This window comes from Cibotium barometz, chromosome 49 (genome assembly GCF_041138505.1).
Source record: "Cibotium barometz isolate CiBa-2024 chromosome 49, ASM4113850v1, whole genome shotgun sequence".
Taxonomy (NCBI): domain Eukaryota; kingdom Viridiplantae; phylum Streptophyta; class Polypodiopsida; order Cyatheales; family Cibotiaceae; genus Cibotium; species Cibotium barometz.
Window position 1 is genome coordinate 1,666,078 of NC_141094.1, and position 25,832 is coordinate 1,691,909.

Consider the following 25,832-nt stretch of genomic DNA (forward strand, 5'->3'; position numbering starts at 1 on the left):
AAGTGGTGGTTCTCGAACAGCTGCTACAGCACTTGTGCCTGCACCATCATCAACAGTACCTGTTTCTGATGTGTTTGCAACATTCCCAGCCACAATAGGACGTGCATCAATACCCTGCACAATGTTCCATAACCCCTTTGCTACCAATACATGTCGCATCATATATGCCCACAATGGATAGTTGGTGCCATCCAACTTATCCTCAGCAGCCAACATGCGGAATACATCATTGTTGTCAGCCATGGCCAATGACTGTACTACTAGATGTAAATGCTGTCTGTAAGAGGAAAACCTGTATAAAATCGACCTGTGCTATGTAGCACAGCCCAAAACAGACGAATGGGCACCTGTCCTGCAGATTTTAATCTTGACAGAAAATCTGCACAGTAGGACGATTTTGCCTGCGCAGTACTTGGAATGCAAAAACGGAGGGCGAAATGACTTCAGATCAAAATTCTGAAACGACCAAGCCCTACGGGCTTTCCCACGGCATATACTAACCTGCAGACGCTCGTGAAACCTCGTCGCAATCGGAGGAGATGAAGCGGCAGGTGCCGGTGATGCTGCCCGGGAGGAGGAAGCCTGCTCTGATACCAATTGTTGGAATTAGGGTTGCAGGAATGCACACACAACTTCAAGAAGATGAGGAAGCTTGAGCACAACACAGTAGTGTATTATGAGTGCCAAAAATGAAAGATAACCAGCCCTAGAAGATAATGGGCGTATATACAATGCACGGGGGAAAAAACCTCCTAGTGAGGGAAAAAGTGCCCCGGCGGTCCTAAGTGTGTTCACACACATCACTACTATAATATGGTAACAGTGGACAAGCAGCCCAAGAGAGCTGGTCGACTACTTATCTAGGGAACATAGGGCTGTTGGGCAACAAGGAAGAGACCTTTGTAGCTGGTGGACTCCATCTACTACTGCCAGACAGCTAACTGACTCATGGAACAGTGAATATGTGGTTGGTCGACTGTTGAGCTATAGGGCCGGCCGACAACGTTTCCTCTTTTCTTTAGTGCTGGTCGGGATGTATACAGGCTATAGGGACCAGACGAGTTGCCTAAATGCTGCTTAGGGCTAGCTGAATTTCTCTACTGCTTCTCTTTTGGTGGCTAGCTAGCTGTGCTGAATCATAGCAAATCTTAGCCATACTTCCAGGGTTTCCTTGACATGGAATAGATACAGGTTGTTATGCCAGGCTTCAACATAGCTTCATGGGATGCAAAACAATTGGTCTAAGTGTTGTTTTGGGCCTGTGTGGAGCTCATGAATTGCACAATCGTGTGGATAGCCATGAAACTAAGGAACAATTGGTGATTATTAAGTCCAAGTTGGTGACCACGGGCTTGATTTCACGGGATAGCAGTTGGTGACTACTTTGGTCCTGGTTGGTGATCGAGGGTTGGCTTTATCTGGATCGCAGTTGGTGATTGCTTTGGCCTTGGTTGGTGACCGACAATTTGTTTTCTCCATTGGGCAGTTGGTGAGTGTCTTGCTTTGGTTGGTGAGCGAGGGCTTGTATTGTTTTGTTTTACACAGATTTGGATAAATCTGGTGCTGGGCTGAGTGGAACTCCTAGACACCCGCATCTTGTACTACAAGAGAACACTCTATTGTTGTTGTGGTAATAAAGATACCTGAGGGGGGGGGCTGCCCAACTTCAACCCCTAGTGCTGTGTCATGTGCAAGATTATTTTATGTGGTTTCAGGATGTATATGTATATGATGTATGTGATAGATGTTTTTATTCATGCTCATGTTGTGATGGATGTTGAATGTATGCTGTGATTTGGGCCATTGGTTTTCTGTATACACGTGCCCACTTGTGACATTGGTAGCAAAGGCTTCTTTCTTTACTTGAGAGAAAGGCTGATTTTTGGGCATACATAATTTTTGGCTAAGCATACAGAAGGGATAACATCAGCACTCAAGCTGAGTCTCTTGAGCAAGAGAGGGTACATGCCGAGGGATCTGTTGGAATTTCTCATACTCCTCTTGAGCAAGAGAGGGCATATGCAAGAGAGACTGCTAGCACTGCACATACAGATCTTGTTGATGTAAGGTCTAAGTTGGACGCCTTGAGGCGCCAAGTTAAACGATACCGTGATGAGACAATGCAGTGAGATCTTTGAGAAAGGATCTTGATGTGCAAAAAGTCTTGAGTACAAAAAGGAAAGTTTCTCCAAATGATGCAGCCTTTGAGGCCATTGCAGCAGAGATGGGATATAAAGATCCTCGTGAATTAGCCAAGTCTTATTTGAGAGAACAAAAGGATGTATCCGAGGACTTGAGTGGAAGAGAGGTTTCTCACTAGTAGGAAGCACATGCAGTTTCTTGATGATTCAAACGAGGCCATATCTCATCCTCATCATTCTGTTCCATGCCGAGAGCGTTCTCATCATGTTGATTCCACCCAGTTCTACGAGTGCCACTCGGGATAGTGGAAAGAGAGCTCGTCACTCACGAGTCCCCTATGGCTAAAACTGATGGGCATGGCAGATCTCATTCTTCAAAGAAGAAAACCAAAGAGTTTAAGTTTAGGGATAGTGGAAAGAGAGCTCGTCACTCATGAATCCCCTATGGCTAAAACTGATGGGCATGACAGATCTCATTCAAAGAAGAAAGCCAAAGAGTTTAAGTCGGGGGATAAGGACATCAAATTTGAGAATTTCTTTGGGAAGCTAGTAGTTACCAAAGATCTTGCTTTTATTCGGTAGTTTGAGATAGCTTTTTGCAATTAATACTTCTCGGAGAAGTCTAGACTGAGGCATCTGGGTATGCATCTAAGAGATATAGCTAGTGATTGGTGGATGGCCAAACTTTTAGACCATAGTGCACATGGGCTGAATTCAAAACTCAGTTTTATGATCAATTCTTATGACCAAACTTTGCTAAAAATGTGCGTAAAGAATGGGATTGGCTGAAATAGGAAGAAGGGGAGTCGGTGCAAACTTACATCGCCAAATATTGGAAGGTATTGCTAAAAGTTACCCCTAAGAAAGTTTGAGTCTGGGTTGCATTCGATCATTCAAGAGAGCCTTGCAGTGTACCCAAACCAAACCCTTCAACAGTTAATGCATACCGTGGGGTGGAGACATTGCACATAAAACTTGATAAATCTAAGCCAATTTCATATTCCTCCAAGGCCAAGAAGAGGGCTAGTTATGACCAGAAAAAGGGCGGACAACCCCTTACTTAGTGACAAGAGAATGAAGGGAATTTTGGAAATCCCGCCTTTGACGAAGAAAGTTAAGATCACAGAAGTGACAGAGGCTAGTCATTCATGTGACACAACGCTCAACTCACAAAGGATTGGCGACCAAGCCAGGATGCAGGAGCTCCAAGAATTGAGGTTAAAGAAATCGGCTTTTCAGGAAATGCATGTCAAATGTCAGAGCTTTGAGTTATTTTGTCCCCTCGTTTCATGTTAGACTTCCGGTGCGAGGCACCACACAATTTTTCCCTTTCGATGCGGAGGAGATTGATGTTTTGTCCAATGTTTTAAGGGAGGTCAACAATAGAATTATCATAACACTTCTAAGGTTTGCTACGTCCTTTTCATCATCGTGATTGTAAAGTGGGTTGCTAGTCCAAAGTCACTAATATAATGTAATCTTGTGCAACTTGGTTATATCAAATCTCCCATTCGATGTTCAAAATCATGTATATATTGTAGATTCCCTTCTTTCCTCGGTTCTTACTGCACAACATACTTCATTGGTTGATGTATGTCCATGGTTTAGTTCGATAAATTTCGATGTAACTCAAATAATCCTAATGGCATACAATGAAGAGTAAGTGACATGCAATCTCATTTATAGTCTTAGTATTGTGACCTATATTTACTATATATTTTTGATGTTACTTCTGATACTCCTAATTGCATGTTGTAGTTCACACTGGAGTTTGATCCTTTACGATATGGAATCCAAGACTTGTTACTTGGCCAATTCAGGTGAAGAATTCCATGGCACCGTGAGACAGTAAGTCCATACATTCAGTATTTATATATCATAAAACGAGTTGGAGAGAGAGAGAGAGAGAGAGAGAGAGAGAGAGAGAGAGAGAGAGAGAGAGAGAGAGAGAGAGAGAGAGAGAAGGAGAAGTAGTTAGAGAGAGAGAGAGAGAGAGAAGGAGAAGTAGTTAGAGAACTTTCAGTATTGATAACAGTATTGTTTCGTGCAGATCGGTTAAAAAGCTAATAACTGCTCTCGCGGCCATAATCCAGGACACAGTAGAGAGAGAGAGAGAGAGAGAGAGAGAGAGAGAGAGAGAGAGAGAGAGAGAGAGAGAGAGAGAGAGAGAGAGAGAAGGAGAAGTAGTTAGAGAACTTTCAGTATTGATAACAGTATTGTAGAGAGAGAGAGAGAGAGAGAGAAGGAGAAGTAGTTAGAGAACTTTCAGTATTGGAGAGAGAGAGAGAGAGAGAGAGAGAAGGAGAAGTAGTTAGAGAACTTTCAGTATTGATAACAGTATTGTTTCGTGCAGATCGGTTAGAAAGCTAATAACTGCTCTCGCGGCCATAATCCAGGACACAGTACTAGAACACACAAGGACTGTGAGATGCAGAGTCCCGCAGCAAACAGGATGGCCATAGTTGCGGTTGGAGGGTGTGCTACAATGCAAAGTTGCTGCTACATTTAGTTCTCTCGTTACCCGCAGAAAATGTAGGCATGCTCCTTTTTTTTAATGATATGTTGCTTTCTTTGATGGCACATGTCTATTTTTTTGGCCTTTTGTAGAATCCACGATTATCAGAATACTCCGATGTGGATTTAGGGCTGTTCAGGGAAGAGGCCATTGAGCATATTATTGTCAACATTCATAGCATGCCGCCTAATATCCCTATTGCGTTTGTGCCCCCTCCACCACGGCCACGCGACAGTACCCCCGAACACAAGTCCGCCGCCACGTACCCCCGACACAAGTCCGCCGCCACGTTTGTTGTCGAGCTTCCAGAATCTGATGAATCTGACACAAAGTTTGGGTTTATCTCTTGGCAGAAAAATCTCAAGTTTTTCCCCGCTTCCTAGAGTGGGTGACTTTGGTTCGAGACTGTGGCCACATAGAAGGTTCAACAACTCCGCTCCAACAATGGAGGAGAATTCATCTCCAAAACTTTTGATGATTTTTTCTCATAGAAAGGTATAAGCCGTCAATTTTCCACACCTCAGACTACTCAGCAGAATGGTGTGGTTGAAAGCAAAAACATGACTTTTTAGGAGATGGCATGTACCATGCTTTCTTCGTCTGATCTTCCCCCCTCTTTCTGGGGAGAAGTTGTGAGCACTGATATTTACATCATCAACCATTCTCCTAAGAAAGTGGTTTCTCATATATGACTCCAGAAGAGGCTTTTACTACAAAACATAAATATTTCGTCTCTCATTTCAGGGTTGCCTATGTTCATATTCCTGATTCTGATAAATCCAAATTTGATCCCAAGTCTAGGAAGTGCATATTCCTTGGATATAGCTCTCATTCCAAAGCTTATAGATTATGGGATCCATGGTCATATCCTTGGTGATTTCTTGCGATGTTCACTTTGTTGAACCCTTAGATGTTTCTCGCTCTCATCTCGAGCTTACCATCGAGGTCCCTCCTCCTTCCTTGGCCACCCCAACTCCACCATCAACTTCTTTACCCCCTACTCTCACCCCCACTTCCTGCTTCCCTGGCTTCTCCTCCTCCTCCTGCTCCTGTGCAACGGAGGATTGTCCCCAAGATTCCATGATGGTTGGAAACCACTGTTCATGACTCTCATCTCTCCGATATGGAACTTCATTAGCTTGTTGATTCTTTAGCACAATCTTTGACACGGGCATGGAGATTACATCAACTTCGTCATTCTTGTAATCTCGCCTCCTAGATGAGTTGTGACATGCAGAAGCTTTGGGGTAGATTGATAACTTCAATGCTCAGATATCAGCAATCGTTCACGCCGACAATAACGCACAAAATTGAAAGTAGGAGGCATAAAATAGAGAGAGAGAGAGAGAGAGAGAGAGAGAGAGAGAGGGAGAGAGAGAGAGGGAGAAGAGGACACAGTATTGGGTCTCGAATACCCTTTGTAGGGCCCCCACCATGAATGGTGTATTTGCTTTTATTAGAATGATGCAAAATCTAAAAATAAAAGCCTGACTTGACTTGTTTTGGCTGAGATAAATCTCTGCCCTTGACCTTCACCCTTGCGTTAGCTTCTCCCTTGGCTGTCCCGGCCCTTGAGTAGCTACAGCTGGCAACACTGGAAGAAAGTGCAAACCAATGGTCCAGTCAGTTCCCCGCCCATCACTTCCTGGATTGGGCCACCCTCATACTACAATCCTTCGCTACCTTTAGATCTGGGAACTACTTCTCCCTTGGCTGTCCCGGCCCTTGAGTAGCTACAGCTGGCAACACTGGAAGAAAGTGCAAACCAATGGTCCAGTCAGTTCCCCGCCATCACTTCCTGGATTGGGCCACCCTCATACTATAATTCTTTGCTACCTTTAGATCTAGGAACTACTTTGACCTCATTACTCAAGAGCTCAACCAACTCTCCATGAAGGCGAGGGAGTTAGTGGCCCAACTTATCACGAGCTAAATTTTTGGTTGCTCGACTACCCCCCAAGATCATAAAAACTACATGCTACAGTAGTGGGTGCTTCACACACTCCCTACTCAAACGGCAATGAAGATGAGAGAGACCTTTCCACCCCAAGGCACCCTGCAAGAATTTTAAGATAGAGCTACACAACTGGGAATGCTTGCCTCATGGCGGAGCATAGTACCTCTTGGTCTCCACTTTTCCCTAGCATGTCTTCGACTCCTCCAACAGTTCCTCTAGCCCCAACGGTAGCTTCTACATCCTCTTCCATGGGCGAGCTCACCAAGCTTAAGAAGAAAAGGTCACAACAAGAGGACGCGGCCGTGGCTGTGCTGAGGAAGGAGATCGAGTAGCTCAAGGCCAAAGACCCCAAGACGAGTCCATAGTGCCCGGTATGTAGTTCCCAAGGCCATTTTCCAAGTGATTGTCCCACCAATAAATATTGCTCATTTTGCTCAAAGGTGGGCCATGAGGAGGACAAGGAGTGTTACTACCTCATGGGACTCCGACATGCAACAACAACTTAAGCAAGGTGCCACCCCGCTTAATCCCTTTGCCAAAGACTACGTGGTGACCCCAACCAGTAGTGCTTCAACTTCTACCTAGGTCCCTAGCCACAACCTGACCTCTTATATGCTACCGTTGTGGGGGGAGTGGCCACATGCAAGCTTAATGCACGGTACTGAAGGGCTCACCCCCATGCCTGCATTGTCTGGAGAGCCGAGACCACTACACCCGGGATTGTCCGAGAACCCCACTGGTCAACATGGTGCAAGCAATGGTGCCATCTCCAAGGGCTAACCCTCTAATAGTGGCAGTGGTGCCATCTCCCAAGGCTAGCACTCCAGTAGTGGTGGTCGTCACTCGAGCCCCAACCAAACCCAACACCCTTCTTGAACCATCAATCTGGCAGGACTAGCTACCCCCCCAAATCCCAAGCTTATATTAACCTTGTCACCACTGGCCCCTCCTACTTAGCTTCCCCTCATACGCTTCCCTCCCCCATGGCTACTTATGTACCAACCCCTCAACTGCCCCATGCCACATCATCTCATCCCGAAGCAACCCTAACATACAACCCCCTACCTATGCAAATCCCACATCAAGCACGCACTCTCCCAACCTATCAGTCGTACCTCCCACCCGTGCCAGTTCCACAAGGACCTCAAGCCTATCCAAACACACCCTCGGTGGTTTATGCAATAGCTCCTCCAGTAACTCCCCCGGTCGCTAACAACATGTATGGGGCCCAACCTAACCAAAGGTTCCCCAATCGTCGTCCTTCCCAACAACCTCACCCGGCCTCTTATGTGCTACCTTTGTGGGGGGAGCGGCCACATGCAAGCTCAATGCATGGTAGTGGAGGGCTCACCCCATGCCTACATTGTTTGGAGAGCCGAGACCACTACACCCGATATTGTCCAAGAACCCCACTAGTCAACATAGTGGAAGCAGTGGTGCCATCTCCCAAGGCTGACCCTCCAATAGTGGCAGCGGTTCCATCTCCCAAGGCTGACACTCCAATAGTGGCGGTCATCACCCAGTCCCAAACAAGGATCCCCAAAGACACCAACTCCTCCCCCTAATGGTGCAGTCTACCCATCCATTGTGAAACAAGCTTATAAGGAGGTCATGGAGGAATTCACTCACACACCACCCATGGAGAAGGAAGCGGCCCCTACTTTGGTCATTCCCCCAACCTCCATACCTTCAACCAAAGGTGGGTGAGGAGTCTACCCAAACCAAGATTAGTAATTTATGTTGGGAGGTAGTGTGGCAGGGGCAAAGGTGGAAATCACCCTTCCTCAATTATGTGGTTTGAGCCAAGAAATAAGAGAGGAACTGCTAGGATTAGTCTAGCATTGGGTGGATTCAAAAGCAACTAGGGGTGAAGCCACATCTAGTAGTAGTGGGCGATGGCCCATGCAACAAGCAAGGGTGTGCCTCACCGCCCTAGGAGTGGCTGATCTCACTGAAGCTTGAGGGTCATAGTCTCCATGGGGGGAACTCAAATTATAGGGGCCATTGTGGATGGTGGTTATGGTGTTAGCATCATGCCGGAAGCTACTAGAAAAGCCTTGGGTCTCTGAATCATCAAGCTAGCTCCCTTTGCCATCAAAGTGGCAGACCTGAGGGAAGTGATGCCCTTGGGACTAGCTAGGCAAGTTCTGATCACTTTTGAAAGATTAGTATTTGAAATGAATTTTGTGGTGTTAGAACTCCCACCAACTAGAGGAGCCTATAGCTTTATCATTGGAAGGCCTTGGTTGACGGCAGCTCGGTTGATCCATGATTGGGGCCTGGAAAACATGCATATCCCTAACTCGGAGGAGACGGTGACCTTGCCCTTGGAAAAAGGCCTGGATGAGAGTGCAAGGGGCACTACCCTACATGATTCCCATTTGGGAGGGAGGAACTAGTGACGAGGAAGAGCAGAAGGAATGGCAAGGATTACCATTGAAGGATATTAAAATTACAGCAATGTGATGAGCTATGGTGGATCAAATGCTAGAATCAACATCATTAACAAAGAGATTAGATGATAATTAAGATGTGATTAGTGAGCAATTAATTGATAGCTTAATGTAGGCATGGATAATCAAAAACTAGCAAATTCTCATTAGGCCAATGCCTCAATTTATAGAGTTTACATCCAAGCATCTAATCCCACTGATTTCTCCTTGATTCACTCCACCTCTTTTGCTTGATTCTCTCCACCTCTCCCAGAATATCTCCACACCTCCTAAATCTCCTCATGCTACCCTTTATTCTCTCCCAGTAGATTCTTCTCACCTTTTCACAGGTTCTCTCACATTTACAGATTCTCTTTTACAGCCTCTAGCCAAGGGCTTGTTCCCGCACACACCCTATTCACTTGTATATTTCAATACCTCCCCTCAAGTGAATACTCCTAGCACACCTGGACCCTATACCAAGTTTCCCTCTTACTTGATAGTCCGCGAAATGCCTCAAGTCCCTAAACTCATAGTCCTTGACACTCTCTCTCTCTATGTGTCCAAGGCTACTACAAGTGCCCGTGACCTTGACTAAAGTGCTCACACATACATCTACCACACATGGCCTACATCATTGGTGGCTCAGAGGTGGTTTTACTCTGTTGGGGCAGGTTACATTGGGTTGTGGGGTTTCTCTCTCTCTCTCTCTCTCTCTCTCTCTCTCTCTCTCTCTCTCTCTCTCTCTCAAAGATTTTCACATGGCTCCTCTGTTCTTGGAGCCTCACATCTTCTCTTATCTTCAGTCTTCTTGTCGTGGCAACTTCTCTTCACGCGTCCATATCTTCCTTCATTGTTTCCTTTAGCTCTTCTTCTCGGTGTGGATCTTCCTCTTGGAAAGAGATGTTCTTCTTCTTTCTTCATGGCTGGGGCCATGAGCTTGTTTGTCAGTTCTTGCACCATGTGAGCAACATGTTTAAATGTTTTGTTGATAGTTCTTTTGGGCTTTTGATGTTTATCTTGTGTCATTATGCAATGCAAACCCAAATCTATGCGGGAGGTCTTACCTCTTGCCTTATTCTGGACAAGGGCAGTGTCTGATCCCATTTTTACATTGATGTAATGTGCCCAATACATAATGCGTATAGCATTCATTCTTATGCACATTCCCAAATGCAACTCTAGCTATGAATAATCTTGAATTTGAGTGTGATTTACATGCATTAACCAAGGGGTAAATGCAAAATGATGATTATCACAAATTTATCAGCATAATTTTACCAAAAATTATATTAAATCAAGGGTAACCAATTTGTACGAAATGGTTGGAGTATCAAACCATCTCTGAATTACAATCTGAAGTTATAGGGATTTGTATCAGATACCTAATGGTTAATTTGAATCCTCAATTGCACCAAAAAATAGTGATTAGCATTTATTAATCATTGATTAGCAAATTAATCCTCTGTTTTGCGTGCAAAAAACAAAGTATGCGAGGAGCCCAGATCTGAGGCCTTAGAGTTCAAATGAGCTCAAATGCTTTAAAGGCCATCAATAGCAATTAGTCTAGTAGAGGATTAAGCCAAGAAACACAAGATTTGACCAAACATTGAATGCTTAATCTCTGTTTTACCAAAGTCACCTGCAGATTTGATGAAGAGCTTGGATCTCACTGTAGACTTGATCAAATCAAATTCTGACACTTCACCAGCTTGTAGAGCACCCTTGAAAACCCCTAGGTCCAAGAGGAATTAGACCCATTGCATTTGATGAAGCAGAAATCTCAATTTCTCCTCAGAAAAATGGTGCCTGCAAATTTGCAAAAATCTGGAGCTGTCATAGGCGGTTTGGCGCACTGATTTGCTTGGCTGGAGCACAGGTGAGATAGCTATGCATGCCGGGCTTGAGCTAATGTTGCTCCTGGAGGGAGATCAAGCCCCTCCACCCACTGGCTGGGGGTACAGTGGGCTAGTTGAAAAAGGTAAAAATACTAATTATCTACTAATCCTAATTAGTTAGATAATGGGCTCATAAACTTGATGGATTCTAGGCTAGGCTCTGATACCATGTTAAAATTAGAGCAATGTGATGAGCTATGGTGGATCAAATGCTAGAATCAACATCATTAACAAAGAGATTAGATGATAATTAAGATGTGATTAGTGAGCAATTAATTGATAGCTTAATGTAGGCATGGATAATCAAAAACCAACAAATTCTCATTAGGCCAATGCCTCAATTTATAGAGTTTACATCCAAGCATCTAATCCCACTGATTTCTCCTTGATTCACTCCGCCTCTTTTGCTTGATTCTCTCCACCTCTCCCAGAATATCTCCACACCTCCTTGATTCTCTCCACCTCTCCCAGAATATCTCCACACCTCCTAAATCTCCTCATGCTACCCTTTATTCTCTCCTAGTAGATTCTTCTCACCTTTTCACAGGTTCTCTCACATTTACAGATTCTCTTTTACAGCCTCTAGCCACAAGGGCTTATTCCCGCACACACCCTATTCACTTGTATATTTCAACAGAGGAGGCCTGGGATCCATTCGGCTCAGGAGAGGTGAAAGTGTAAGATTCCTCCTCAGCATGAATAATGAATAAGCTTTTACCTCAATCCCCTGTAATCATTCCCTATTTCTGAATACAAGAAAATATTATTTTTTCTTGTTTTTGCCTAGAGAGAAGAAAAATTCTAGAGAGAGATAATTCAATATCGAGATATTTTTAGATATAAAAATTCTCCTAATATCTAAAATATATTTCCCTGAAATAGAAGTTCAAAATAAATTCTCCAATGTGCATTAGGAATCAATTTTAAAAAAAATATAAGGGACCTTAGCCTAAGGGTCTAGATTTTCAGAAAATTTTGGATTATGGTCCAATTAAGGTTCTTATGGGCCAATAGGATTAATCCAAGTGTTGGGATGAGAAAAATCTAATGAATTAAAAAAATACCCAAAAAATGAGTAAATGCTCGCATAAGATGAAGAGTTGACTGAGTACTAGGTTTGTTAGTTAAAATTAAGAGATATTATTTAAAAAATGAGATATTTTGGAGAAAGGATGAATTTTTAACACCTTGGTAAGGAGAGGGGGACCTTTGAGGTAGGCGCCTCCTTCACATGTATGGAAGGGTTTTTTAATTCAAAAAAATTATGATATTTTTATCCCTCCTCTCTCCAAATCTTGTCCAAATTCAGTCAAACTGAAGCTGGAAAATTCTAGAATCCAGTTGGACTCAGTTAGTGGCCTCCCCCACCTATAAATAGACCCTCATTCTTTTGTATTCTCATCTGTGAGCTATACCATGCTAGTATTACATTAAAATAATCATATTTTTTATTATCCCTTAAAAATCCTCTACTTTTGGGGAGCTTCGAGCTTCTCTCTCTCTTTAACAAATCTTGCAGCTCTCTTCTCCACTTGCTAAACCAATTGATTGGTTGGGGGCTTCACTTTTAGAAAAAGAAGCAAGCTAATCTTCAGGTAAGAATGAATTTTATGGTTTTTTTACTAAATTTTCTTAAATGACTTCTCTTCTCAACCCCTCTCAAATGACTTCTCTTCTCTTCTCAACCCCTCTCAAGCTTGAGAAGTTTTCTAATTGGTTGTTTTAAGTTCAAATCAAGATTTCTCTAAGAATTTTAATGTGTAATCAAGAAAAAGTTAATCTTTATGTGCTTTCTTACGTATATCTCTCTCTCGAAAAGAATAGTCATTTCTATGGCTAATTCTTTAGCAAAAGAATGGTTCTCATTGATAAATTCTTAATTCAAAATCAAACTCAGCTTGTTAAGCTAGAGAATAAGAAAATGGTATTTTTATGCTTTTATGTTAACAAAATAATGGTTAATTCTTTTAGATTATTTATAAGTAGTTAAAAACTACTTTAATTGATTCTAAATGGGAAAGAGATAATCCTATCAATTTGGGAAAAGAGGAATAATGGAAATAGCTTAATCTAATAGAATAATCATAATTAAGTTTATGATTATGGTTACAATTATGATTTAAATTCATAGTTTAGATTTAAGTTTAAGAATAGATCTTCTACCATATTTGCATTACAATGTTTTATTCTTTTAAGAAAAATTAAAAAATATCAGTAATAGCAGCGAAGCTATGGTAAAATTTTTAAAAAATAATAGATATCTTATTTTATACATAATGCTAAAAGAGGACTTCCTACCATATTCTAGGAATGGACATCCTATATAAAAAGAATGATTTTCATCATATTCATGGAAAATAAATTTTTAGTATTTATACATAAATATTTAATTAAAAAGAAAAGAGAAATTTTTTGTAAATTTATTTTTATGCGAAAAGAGGAATTCCCATGATAATTGAGATCCAAGTAATTAAATGGTAAAAGAGGAATTTTTGGCATATTTAAAATAATAGATATTTTTATTTAACTTAAAAATTAGAAATTTTAGATAAATTTATTTTATGCATAAGAAATTTTTAAATGATAAAAGAGAAATTTCCATGATATTTGGAATTAAATCATTTCAATGCAAAAAGAGGGATTTTAAGCATATTCAAAAAAATAAATATTTGTATTTAATTTAAAAGAAGAATTTTTTAAGTAGAGAAAGATTTAAATTAAATTTTGGTGACAAAAGAAAAATTTTCACCATAATTCCATCTAGAAACTTAGGGTTGATAATTAAATTGGTAGAAAGAATATTCTTAGATATTTTAGGTGGATAAATCACCAAATTGATATTTACACAAAAATAGATTAATGGAAGAAGAGTATTTTATAAAAACCCGATATTCTCATATAGAACCAATTCTTAATCTATTATGGAATGAAATTTATAAAGTTGAAATTTTCCTTACGGTTAGAAGTTAAGTAGATTTTTATCTGAAGAAAATCCTTGGGAATCAAGTTAGAAGTAAACTGAATAATTTTGGTTAGACCACGACTGCGAGAGGGGCGGCCAGTAAACTACTTGCCCATCTCTCGAATCTGAATCAAGCAAATACCTTGTTGACCAATTCCAATTCTTGACATAAAGAATAGACTACCGTTGAATTAGCATAGTTTTTCCTTAACCAAAATCACCAAGAATCTAGTTGGAGATTCAGTCAAATGATGGGTAGATTACCCTGATGAGAGATCATTGATTCTCATTAAAAAAATCTGGGGAAAAGGATTTTGTGGAACCAATCTTGAACCAGGAATTCTACTTGCATAGAACCTCTGTTTTCTTTTAAAGGACTGTTTTACGCCAAAATGCTGGAGGAAGCATTGGGTATGTGTTTAACTAAGGAGAGACTCGTTGCAATAGTTGGCGGGGAGTCGTCGAGGGACGTCACTCGCGGCAAAACTTGGCGAGGTCTTGACCAACCTCGGTATAGTTAAAATGGTACGCTTCCGGTACGATGGGCGAGAACCGATGAAGCAGTCCCTGAGTGAAGTGCTAGGACACCTAAGTAGGATCCTAGAGGGTTCTGACCAAGTGATGCACGGGCTCGTGATTGCTAGGACACCCATGTGTACGTCGAGGAAGATACAGATGAATTGAAAAGAATGACTTTTGTGAACTGAATTTTGATATTGGATCTCGTTGTGGTTGACCAGCTGGTCTTCAACAGAGAGTCCGGATGATATATTTTGTAAAACAATGGACTCAATATTTTGGAGGATTATGATCAGTAATACTATGATTTCATTGAAAGATTGTTTTAAAGACAGCCAAATCTATTAAAATGGCAATTTCATATTGGGTGTGTAAGTGGTATGACTACCTTGAATTTTGCTTGAAGGGCCGGCTAGGGGGCCTGGGAACTCTTTTCCTCAGTACCCGGGCAAAACATAACCAAATTTTTATAAAGGAATCCCACCAATACAGTGGTTGGGTGGTTTGCTAACCCATGGGCCGATAGGCTAGATCGAGGGATTTCTGCGATACAAATAGTTAGGATTTCTGCGATACAAATAGTTAGGATTAAGTTATGTTAGTTAGAATAAGTCTTAGGAAGACCCTTGTACTGTGGGAGGGATTCAGCAGCGGCGGTTGTGCCTCGCTAAAGGAGGAAATAAGCAGTGATTCTATGAATCAAGTGCAAGTCTCTTCCTTGATCTGACCATGTGACTTTTGGGTTCAGTCGGATCGATTTGGTTAGTTAAGACTTCTCATTAGATCAATTCTCCCGCTAGATGATTTTCCTGGTGGAATCACCCATGCCTTCTGGTGGGGGCGAGGGAAGTTTGTCCGGGTTCGGAGCTTCCGGGCTAGTCTCTTGTCCGGATATCCATGGGTGAGGCCCCGAGTGTGGATCCCTGCCCCGTGCGAGAGACTGACACTGCTTTCGTGCCTAGCGCCCTCGGAGGGGGGCGGGGGTCTTAAAGGAAGAACCTCTATGGAATCGGTTACATTCCTATAAGGGGTTCCAGTGCAGTATGGTGGACATAGTGGAGTTAGACCTAGACCCCATTTTTCAAGAGGTGTCCCAAAAAGAAGAAGAAGTAATAGTACAAGATTGGAGAGCATCCTTGCTCACTCTAGCTTCCTCCTTGGCATTAGTGTCTCAACAGGAAGCGATAGAGGTCATAGGTCTAGGAGAATCAGAGTTTTCTAGGCAACCTAGAAAGAAGGTCTCTCAAAAGGAGTCAGCAGAGGTGCCTATAACCCCTCCTAGACACACTCATCACAAGGAGAGGCGGGCACAACACACCTCGACTAAGGAGGAAGCCTTGCCAGTAGAAGAGATACCCGCTGGGCTGGACGGAGGAACGCATTCGGGATTTCCCTCTGGAAATCACCCCAGCCCATGGCCCCTTATCTCTCCATGAAGCAACTATGGGCACTACTCCTCTTCCACCCACCACTTACCGGTGAGGAGGTGAGAGAGCTGAACCTGGGCACAATAGAGGAGCCACACCTCATCTTAGTGGCAGCTTGGGTCTGGGAGGACCCTTCCACTCTTAAGAGAAACACTAGCTTTTTCAGAGAACACCAAGATGTGTTTGCATGGACCTACAAAGATCTCCTATGGATAGACCCAATCATTTGCACTCACAGAATTCCACTAAAAGAAGGCAATCGACCAGACAGCAAGGGCATCTATTGCATGAATCCAAAATATTCAAAAGTGGTGAAGAAAGAGCTGGACAAGATGGAAGAGGTAGGTATCATCGTCCCTCCCACCATTGAGCACTCCGAGTGGTTGTCACCTATAGTGGTGATCCCCAAAAAGAAGACCAACAAGATTAGGATATATGTAGACTTCCGACCCCTCAATCAGTGCACAATCAAAGATGGGTTTCCCTTTCCCTTCATAGAGCAGGTTTTGGAAGATGTGGCTGGCCATGTGCTCTACTCCTTCATGGATGGGTTTAGTGGCTACAACCAAGTAGTCATAGATGACAAGACTCAACTCAAGACAACATGTGTCACATAGTGGGCAACATATGCCTACAAGATGATGCCCTTTGGTCTTTGCAATGCCCCAACCTCCTTCCAGCGGATCGCCGCCAAGATTTTCCAGGAGTACTTAAATGATTTCTTACGCATTTTTTCGATGACTTCTCTGACTTCATCAGTGGGAAAAAGGGCATGCTAAGGGTGGTGGTTCTAGAGGAACATCTTCCTCAAATCACTTTAGTGTTCGTGATGTGCAAGGTATCGAGTCTCCTTAATCCCTTCAAGTGCCAATTCCTAGTGGGTCATGGTGCCTTGCTGGGGCACATCATCTCAGCAGATGGTCTTTCTCCGGATCCTGACAAGGTCATTGTTATTCTCCGATTAAGCCCTCCCTCCAACCCTAAAGGTGTGCAGGAATTGCTCGGGCATACAAGCTATGAACGCCGGTTTGTCCGCATGTATGCAAATATCTGTTTTCCACTCAACTGCATGCTCCATTTGGATGCTCCCTTCCATTGGGGCCCGGATCAAGAGAGAGCCTTCACTTTTCTCAAGCACATGCTGGTGCATGCTCCGATACTCATATTCAGCACCCCGAATCGGGAATTGATCTTCCATGTGCACAAGGATGCGAGTGCAATAGCAGTAGGAGTAGCGCTAGCACAGCCAGATGTAGAACTGAATAGCAGTAGGAGTAGCAGTAGGAGTAGCGCTAGCACAGCCAGATGTAGAACTGAATAGCAGTAGGAGTAGCGCTAGCACAGCCAGATGTAGAACTGAAGATGAATAGACCTATCCACTATGCAAGCAGATAGCTCAATCGGGCCAAGAGAAACTACTACACCATAGAGCAGGAGGGTTTAGCCATGTTGTACTCATTTCAGAAATTTAGATAACATTTATTAGGACATCATTTTGTGGAAATCACGGACCATCAAGCACTGAAGTATTTATTAAATAAAGCCCAAGTGGCCGGCAGGATATAGAGATGGCTCCTTCTCTTTCAAGAATTCGACTTTCAGATTATGGTCCACCTAGGGAAGGACCATGTCATGGTTGATCATTTGTCTAGAATCCTAAGTGGGGAGCTAGCCTCTGAAGATGGGATTTCTGATGATCTCCCGGATAGCATGTTGTTTGCGGTGGATGCCACCCCTACTTGGTATGAGGACATTGTGATGTTGTTGAGCACAGCTAGGTTTCCCCAGCAGGCCGATGCCAAGGTGAAGAGGAGGCTTTTACTTAAGAGTAGGCCGTATCAGCTCATTTTGCTGGACAAAAACCCCTCTTAGTATTAATTTTATCTTATTTTTCTAAATATAAAAAAAACATCTCCTTCTTAGTACTTTTTCCAAAAAAAAACCTCCCTCCTCTAAGTCTTTTCTTCTTTTAAAGAAAACAAACAAACAAAAACAAAACCAAAAACAACTATTAAAAAAACGTCTCTCTCTCTCTCTCTCTCTCTCTCTCTCTCCCCTCCCCTCCTTCCCTCCCTCCTCCCACCCCTTCACCGACCACCTCCTCTCTTTTCCCCCTCACCGACCACCCCCTTCTCTCTCTCCCCTCTCACCCCACCGTCACCCGCCCTCCCCTCTCCTTCACGGTCCCCACTGGCGGCCCCTATCCCCCTCATCCCCTCACCTCCTCCACTCTCTCTCTCTCTCTCTTTCCCTCTCACCCCCACCCCACTGTCACCCACCCCCCTCCTCCTCACCGTCACCCCTCACCCCCACGTCACCTCACCGTCACCCCTCACCCCCACATCACCATCGTCAACCCACTACCCCCTCCCTCTCCTTCTCTCTCCCTCCCCTGCACAAACCCCTCCCCTCACCGCCGTCGTCACCCCCCACCCCCTCCCTTGTTACGAGATGTAATCGCGATGTTGTGTGTATGTGGGAAAGTGCCCTAGAGGTATAAGATATTGTGGTAAGATAAGAATGCCACACGTGATATTGTATGGTGTATGAGTATTGACCAAAAGAGTGGAAAAGGAAGTGCCACATGAATGTTGAAGGGTTGGTTCCCACTCAAACTTCTATGTTCAAATCGGACTCATTAGCTCTGCTATGAGCGAGTTAGCTCAAAATGGACTCAGTGTCTAAGATGGTAGACACGCGCACACATGTTCGTTTGCGAACACTCCAATTTCGCATTGAGGGGGAGTGTTGAGAGACGCGTTGCATTTGGCAATGCTACATTAGTGTTATGGGTGATGGGTGAGTTGTGGAACACCTCTATTAAGAGGGGGTGTTGAGAGATGTAATTGCGGTGTTGTGTGTATGTGGGAAAGCACCCTAAAGGTGCAAGATATTGTGGTAAGATAAGAATGACACATGTGATATTGTATGGTGTATGACTGTTGACCAAAAGAGTGGAAAAGAAAGTGCCACATGGATGATGACATGTAAAGTGGGATAAGGCTAGAGAGCCTATGTCATTGTATGGTTCATTGTGAATGCAAAAAAAAGAGATCTTTTGTCGAGTGTGCAATCTCTCTCTCTCTCTAGTCATGGAGTTTTTAGTGTGGTATAACCCACCTTAATCTTGTGTCTATCACCATGATGAATCCCATATTAGGATTGTTAACATCCCTCTCCTTCTCTCTCCATCTCTTTCTCTCTCCCTCCCTTGTGCAACCCCCCCTCACCCCACCTCACCGCCATCAACCCCCCACCCCCTCCCTCTCCTTCTCTGTCCCTCCCCTGTGCAACCCCCCCCCCCTCATTCGCCACCTCACGATGCACCCCCCCCTTTTTGCTTCACTCCCCACCGTCACCCACCCCCTCTCTCTCATCCTCCCGCTCGTCACCTCCTCTCCTCTCTCTTCTGCACCCATCACCCCCCCTCTCCTCTCTCTTACGCAAGCCCCCCTCTCTCTTCCGCACCCATCACCCCCCTCTCCTCTCTCTTACGCAAACCCCCCCTCTCTCGTGAGCCCTGGCCCCACCCCCTCTCCCTTATCTCCTCTCTCCCCCACCGCCTCACCGACCCCCTTCTCCTTCTCTCTCTTCCCCCCTCACCGACCACTCCCCACTCACCCAACCTCCCTCTCCTTCTCTCTGTCCCCCACCCCAACCCCCCCCTTCTCTCACTCTAGCAACCCCACCCACCTCACCACCCCCTTCTCTCACTCTAGCAACCCCACCCACCTCACCACCTCACCCCCCCTTATCCTCTCTAGCGGCCACCTCCCCTTCACCCCCTCCACCCCCTGTCTTCCTCTCTCTCTCTCTCTCTCTCTGTCTCCCCCCCTCACCTCCACCTAGCGACCCCCTCACCCCCCACACTCCCCACCCCACCGTCACCCCCCTTATCCTCTCCAACGACCCACTCCCCCTCACCTCCTCCACACCCTATCTCCCTCTCACTCTTCCCCCTTAGCTCCACTGGCTCTAACACACAAAAAAAAACAACAAACCTCTCTCTCTCACGATCTTCTCTCCCACTTCCCTTTTTTAATTTTCATTTTATTTTTACTTTCTTCTTATTCTTATTATTATTATTATTAATCCCTCTCTCTATCCCACCCACCCCTTTTCCCCTCTCCCTTATCTCCCACCCCTTTATTTATTTGTTTACTTTATTTTTTCTTGTTTCCCTCTCTCTTTGTCTTTCCCACCGACACCCTTGTTCCCTTTCCTCTATCCAACTGACACCCCTTTTCCCCTCTTCCTCTCTCTATCTCATTCACTAATAATGACCAACCCCCCTCTCCATATCTCTCACAAGTCCACCCCCTATTTTGCACCGACCCCTTTTTTTTTTTGTTTTACCCCTCTCTCTCGCTTTCTCACCCCACCCTCACACAACCAACCATGTCTTTCCTGCCGCCACCATGGAGGAGCATCCTATTCACGTCATCACCACACCACTTGTGCAACCAACATCAATAGTCGAGCCTGCACCCATGGGTCAACTTCTGCCCCGGAAATGTCTCTCCTCTCCGTCCCACCACCGACTGTCGCCTCCACTTCCCATATTTCACTCGTGCCCACCTCCCTCGGGGCATCCATCGCCATCCCGTCTCACGCTGCTTCCTCGACAGTCACTGCGCCACCACGTCATCACTACTAGAGCTGAGGTATCATTTCCTCGCCACCCTCTGGGTCCTTCTTTATCTCATGTTTTATCACCACATTCGAGCTGGCCCTAGTGGGTTTGGCTCATTTTGATTCCTTAAACTTCACCACCGCTTCCGAGGAATTATGTCGCTCCTTCTTGGTTGACCTCCCCACCAAGCGCATTCCCACCCTCACCACCGCCTACATAGCCGAGATCTTCCAATTTCCCACCATTTCCAAGCCTGCAGCAAACGGGATGGGGTATTTTGGGATTCCAGTGGATGATTGGATCCTTAACCTCCAGGGATCAGTCCTGGGCATGATACCTAGGAGGAAATCCCCTCATGACCCTACATCACCCATCACCTGCCTTGACGCCAGCACCTTGGTGTTTGCGGACTCGCTTCACCCCCCACATGCTTACATGTACTATCTCCTCACCCGACTCGCCCCTCATCCCCAGCCAAGAGTACTCCGCCTTCCCCTCTTTGATGCCTTCCTCTACTCGTCCCTTTTATTGGGCTGCACTCATCTCCAGTGTCCTCCGCTCCTCAGTCGCTCACCTCACTTCTACATGCACACCAGCCTTGTGTTTTTCTAGTCCACTATTTACGCACATTGCACGATATTTTTACACCCACTTGGTGGCTCACCCCCTAAGTGTCATCCCTCGCCGGAACCTGGTTCCCCCTCTTGACCTCACACCTGGGCCTGCTTCCTTAGGGAGCTACCATCTCCATCCTCGTCATCGACACCCCTTCCATCGACCACCATACCCCCTCTATCCTTGCCATCGACCATCCCGCACCCACCCGCCGTTACACCTGCTTCCGTCACCATCAACCTCTTCAGCGATGGCCATTCCCAGGACGTCCACGCCACTACCACCCTCATCATCAGCTTCACCCCACCGACTCCCTCCAGGGCATCTTCGTGTCCGATTCTCCTTAGTGGATCCCTTCTTCCCAGGGACCGACCTCACACCACATCTCTTTATGCACCCCACCATCTTAACCAAGGTTACCCTCGTCACCCCCGTCTCCCTCACCTTCTGCAGCCATCCTGGTATCTCTTCCGATAGAGATTCCTCTCGCCAATAGTCCTCCCCTCCGTTTGCCCCACCTCACCCCTTTATTCGGGGCCTCATGCATCACCACCCCGGCTTTGACTTCGCCTAGCTTGCCCACATACGTGAGTTATTTACTCTAGCCTCTACCACCCTCATCATCCCCTCCGCCACCTCCTCTCTCGGTAGCTTCGCCGGTTTGGTCGAGTGTCACCTCCACCATCTTCTCCACCACCCCCCATATCGGTCTCTTTTTGAGCCTCCCTCAGATAGTTATGGCGACGCCCCCTCTGACCTGGCAAGGCTCCCTTTGGTGGCTGACACTTTGATGGAGACGTTTCGTAGGATCACCACCATTGGTCTCATCCACCAGCGCATCTTGGGTGCAGTCAACGAGCCAACCAGCACTGGCGTCGGTCGATTTATCTAGCTGAAAGGGTTGCTTAGGAGGCTATAGCCCGGGCAGAGGATGCAGAGGAGGCCCTTCAAAAGGAGACCATCGCACAGTAGGACCGCGAGCTCCAGGAGCTTCGCGCTGAGCTATTTGAGTTGTGTTTATCTCCCATCCTCGATGAGGATGCCATAGCAGCCATTCGGGAGCAGGAGCGCACCCATTTGCAGCAGCAGCATGAGTCCGAGATGCAAGCACTTCGTATATGGAGCATGAGACAGAGTTCACCACCCTGTAGGACAGGCATGCGCGCTCTTACAGAGCTCCAACAATAGGATCGGATTGAGTTAGCCGATCTCCATCAGTAGGCTTCATCCACAGAGGACGACCTTGTAGAGTTTCAGTGTCTCGTCGAGTGGTGTCGTTCTTTTGCCTACCTGCACCCCCCATCCACAGCCAGTTCTGTAGGGCTTGGGACCGAGGCCTCATCCCACATGACTCAGGATGGTTGATTCTGTCTTCAGTATTTTTATTTATTTATTTTGTTTGCCTACGGGCATGTATTGGCCGTGGCCACGTTTCATTTTGTATCTTTGTATGCTTGGACTTCGTGTTGAAAGTTTTGCTCGGATGAAGTGGCCATTGATTATTATTTAGATTGGTTTTGTGCTTTTATTGGTGTCAAAGTAACTTTCGTGCCAGATGCTTTGCTCGGACGAAGTTGTAATACAGGTAGAGAAAGCTTGCTGGGATGAAGATTGCCCAGGAGCTCAGTTCAATCATATTTTCCACAGCAACTAGCTTTTTTGCAAGATGAAGTAGCCAAGGAGTCTAGTTGAATCATTTTATTATTGGCGTATCTATCCAGATGGTTGGCTTGGGAAGATAGCGGTGTGAAGTATGCTTGGGGGCCTGTCTGCTAGTGGATGTATTGCCCAGGGGGTCTAGCTTGCAAGAGTACCACCTATTTTTTCTATGGCATTCATTGGGACAGTGAATTGAGTAGTAGTGGGCGACCTGTCGGATAGGAAGCCAGGTCCTCCACACTCCACCAAGAGCAACTCCTCCCCCTATCACCTCCAATCACCACTGCCGTCACACTGTCGGTGCCCTCCGACATCTCCGACCCATTGGGTCCTTCGATCGAACAATGGCACTTATGACGTGCATGGCCAATTGTGAAGGTACTCATGAGTGGTACACTCCGCAGGGCCACCTCTTTGTCCAAGCATACTCATGGTGGCAACAACCCTCTCCCTTTCCCAAGGTCCCCTCCCCGGTGCCGTCACCCCACCCCACCATAGGGCGAGATCCTCATCGAGCACCATCTCCCTTTTCCCGACGGAAGATCTTCCCTCTACACAACATGATGAAGGGTTGGGACTTAGAGGAGGAGGACATCCAAGGAGGAGTTAATGGGAGCGTTCTCTCTTGTATCACATGCACATTGGCTGTTGAATCACATTGGCTCTTGTAGGGGTCTGGCTAGTAGGAGATTGGCTTTAGTAGAACATTCTCCCTTAGAGCTCAGACTCTTGTATCATTCTCTTTTTGACATTTTGGTGTACAGTGTTATGCTTTTGTGGTGTTTGGTCTATCTCTCTGTGTGTGTGGTATGAGTGAGTGGACACTGCTGGGTGTGGCATGAGTGAGTAGCCTGTGGGGATACCACAGTGCTAGGAGGTGGTCGGAGAGCATGGTAGATAGTGTAGAGCATAGGTCTTGCATGTCTAGTCAATGAGGACGGCTCATCCTTGGTGGCAAGTATACTTCCCTCTGAGAGGATCCACTCTCCCTTTTTCCCAACCATAGTGTTTGTGTAGGTAGTCCGCGAGTTCCTTCGCGAGGACCGACGGAGTCATCCACAGGCCGACCTATCGGCGGCTAGGTCCTTGGACAAACCCCAATCACGTTCTACAGAGCAACCAGCTCAGATAAAGTTCCCTTACAGCTAGGCTGACAACCTCTTGGGTCCCTCCAGTGCCTTCCTCCCTGACCACACCTAGTTGTTATAGTTCTTGAATCAGGTTCAAAACTGGTTCTAATCTTGTTCTTTGTCTTGTTGCCCCTTAAGGATTAGCTCTTGGTTAAGCCTGCACGTGTCTTACACATGAGAGGTAGCCAGCCCAAAGGGCTTGGCCAAGCAGTCATATCGATAGGCCCTAAGGACATTGCCCAGCTAGGTGGCCAATGCCCAGGGACTGCCCCAACAACCAGGCGCAAATCTAAACAGCATACAGTAGCCTGGACAGGTATGTGCAAAGGGTCAGACAACACTCTAGTGTGAAAATGATGACAAATAAGCATTTCTTGCTAGATAGGACCAAGTCAAGAAGGGGTATAAATACTCTGGGCATAAATCACTAAAAGCATCTCATAATTCACAAAGGGCTAGTTTGTTCCAAGGGCCTAAGCCCAAAGGAGAGGATAAGTCAAGGAGTCTTAGGAGGCAAGTTGTGCAGTACAAGAAGGATAACCGATGCCTTTATTGTCACGTCTAAATCATAGTGCCCCAAGAGTGTTAGTAGTGAGGCGGCCATAACGACTCCAGTTAGTAGTAGCACACCAATTTTAGGGTTTTATAGTCACTAAATTTGAGGCACAGCAGACTAGGGTTTTATATTCACTAAATTTTAGCTGAAAAATCATACTACAAATTGGGTTATGTGAGCACTGGTTTCTAGTATTAATGGCAAGGCTTTTAGGCATCCACAGTGCATCTGCTACTCGAGTGAGAGCCATCTAGGAGTGTCTCTATCTCAGCGTTTTGCATAGGAAAGAAGGGAGGTTTAGTGCTGTAGTAGGGCGCCCATTCATCAGCGTTTTCCATTGCCATCTAGGCTAGGGAAGAAAGGGACAAGGTAGGGTAGGGGTAGGACAGGCAGGCAAGCAGCAGCAGCGGTGCAGCAAGTGGTAGCGGCAGTGGCGGCGCAACAGGCAGCACGGCGGTGGTGTAGGCAAGAGACTCTCTCGCATTTTAAAGCATTCGAGCGCGTTCCCACACTCCAGCAGCTCTGTGTATGTGTGTGAATAGTGCGTTGGAGAGATTCATTTGGCACTTGTAATTGGTCATCCCTCTCTGGTGGTGAGCCTGTGAGCCTGAGCTTTCGAGGTCATGTATAAGGTGTTGTAAGTAAATGGATTAAAGTCTATTTTGCGAGGGTCTTTCTCTCTGCTGTGCATTTCTCTCTATTTTAGTGGAGGGCATAGGCTTTAGAATTGGCCTCCAATTTCGCCAAAATTTTCGATTCTCTAGGGCGCTGTCAGCACGATTCTGGAGGAGGAATTACCCGGTGTCGTCTTCAGTTGTTACCAGCAACATGGCTTCTCCTCCTAAGGAGATGGTGGAGCTTTTGGCAGGCATGCGTGCTATGTAGACGGCTATGACAGAACTCACATCTTGTATGGCCGCTTTGGAATCAGGGCAATAGGAGTCTACCGGCAGTGTAGGTAGGTTCTCGAACTCCTACTATACCTTTGGCTGTCCCTCTTTGAGGGATGGGTCTTTGCGAGCTTGGATGGCATCCGGGTCGATCGGCAATCTTTTTTGGCAGGGTAATGCCGTTCGCGCTTCCGAGCTTTTCACACCTTCTCGCAGCCCTTCTCACAGGTCTTCAAGCAGTTCTTGAGCAGCACGGGAAGACCCCCCCAACCAACGATGACATGCTTCGGCTTCGGTTGGAGGTGGGGATGCCATGGCTTGGGAGTAGAGACCTAGTTGCTCAAATTGATTAAACTTTCCAAGTTTTCTGCAAGATGGATGGTGAGGTCGTCACCAATTGGACGCAGAAGATGTCAGCCATGCTGTATACAGCGGGCAGTTCGGATGTATTTCAGCTTCACTTGGTCCGGTTGACCTCCTGTGGTGGGAGGATCATGA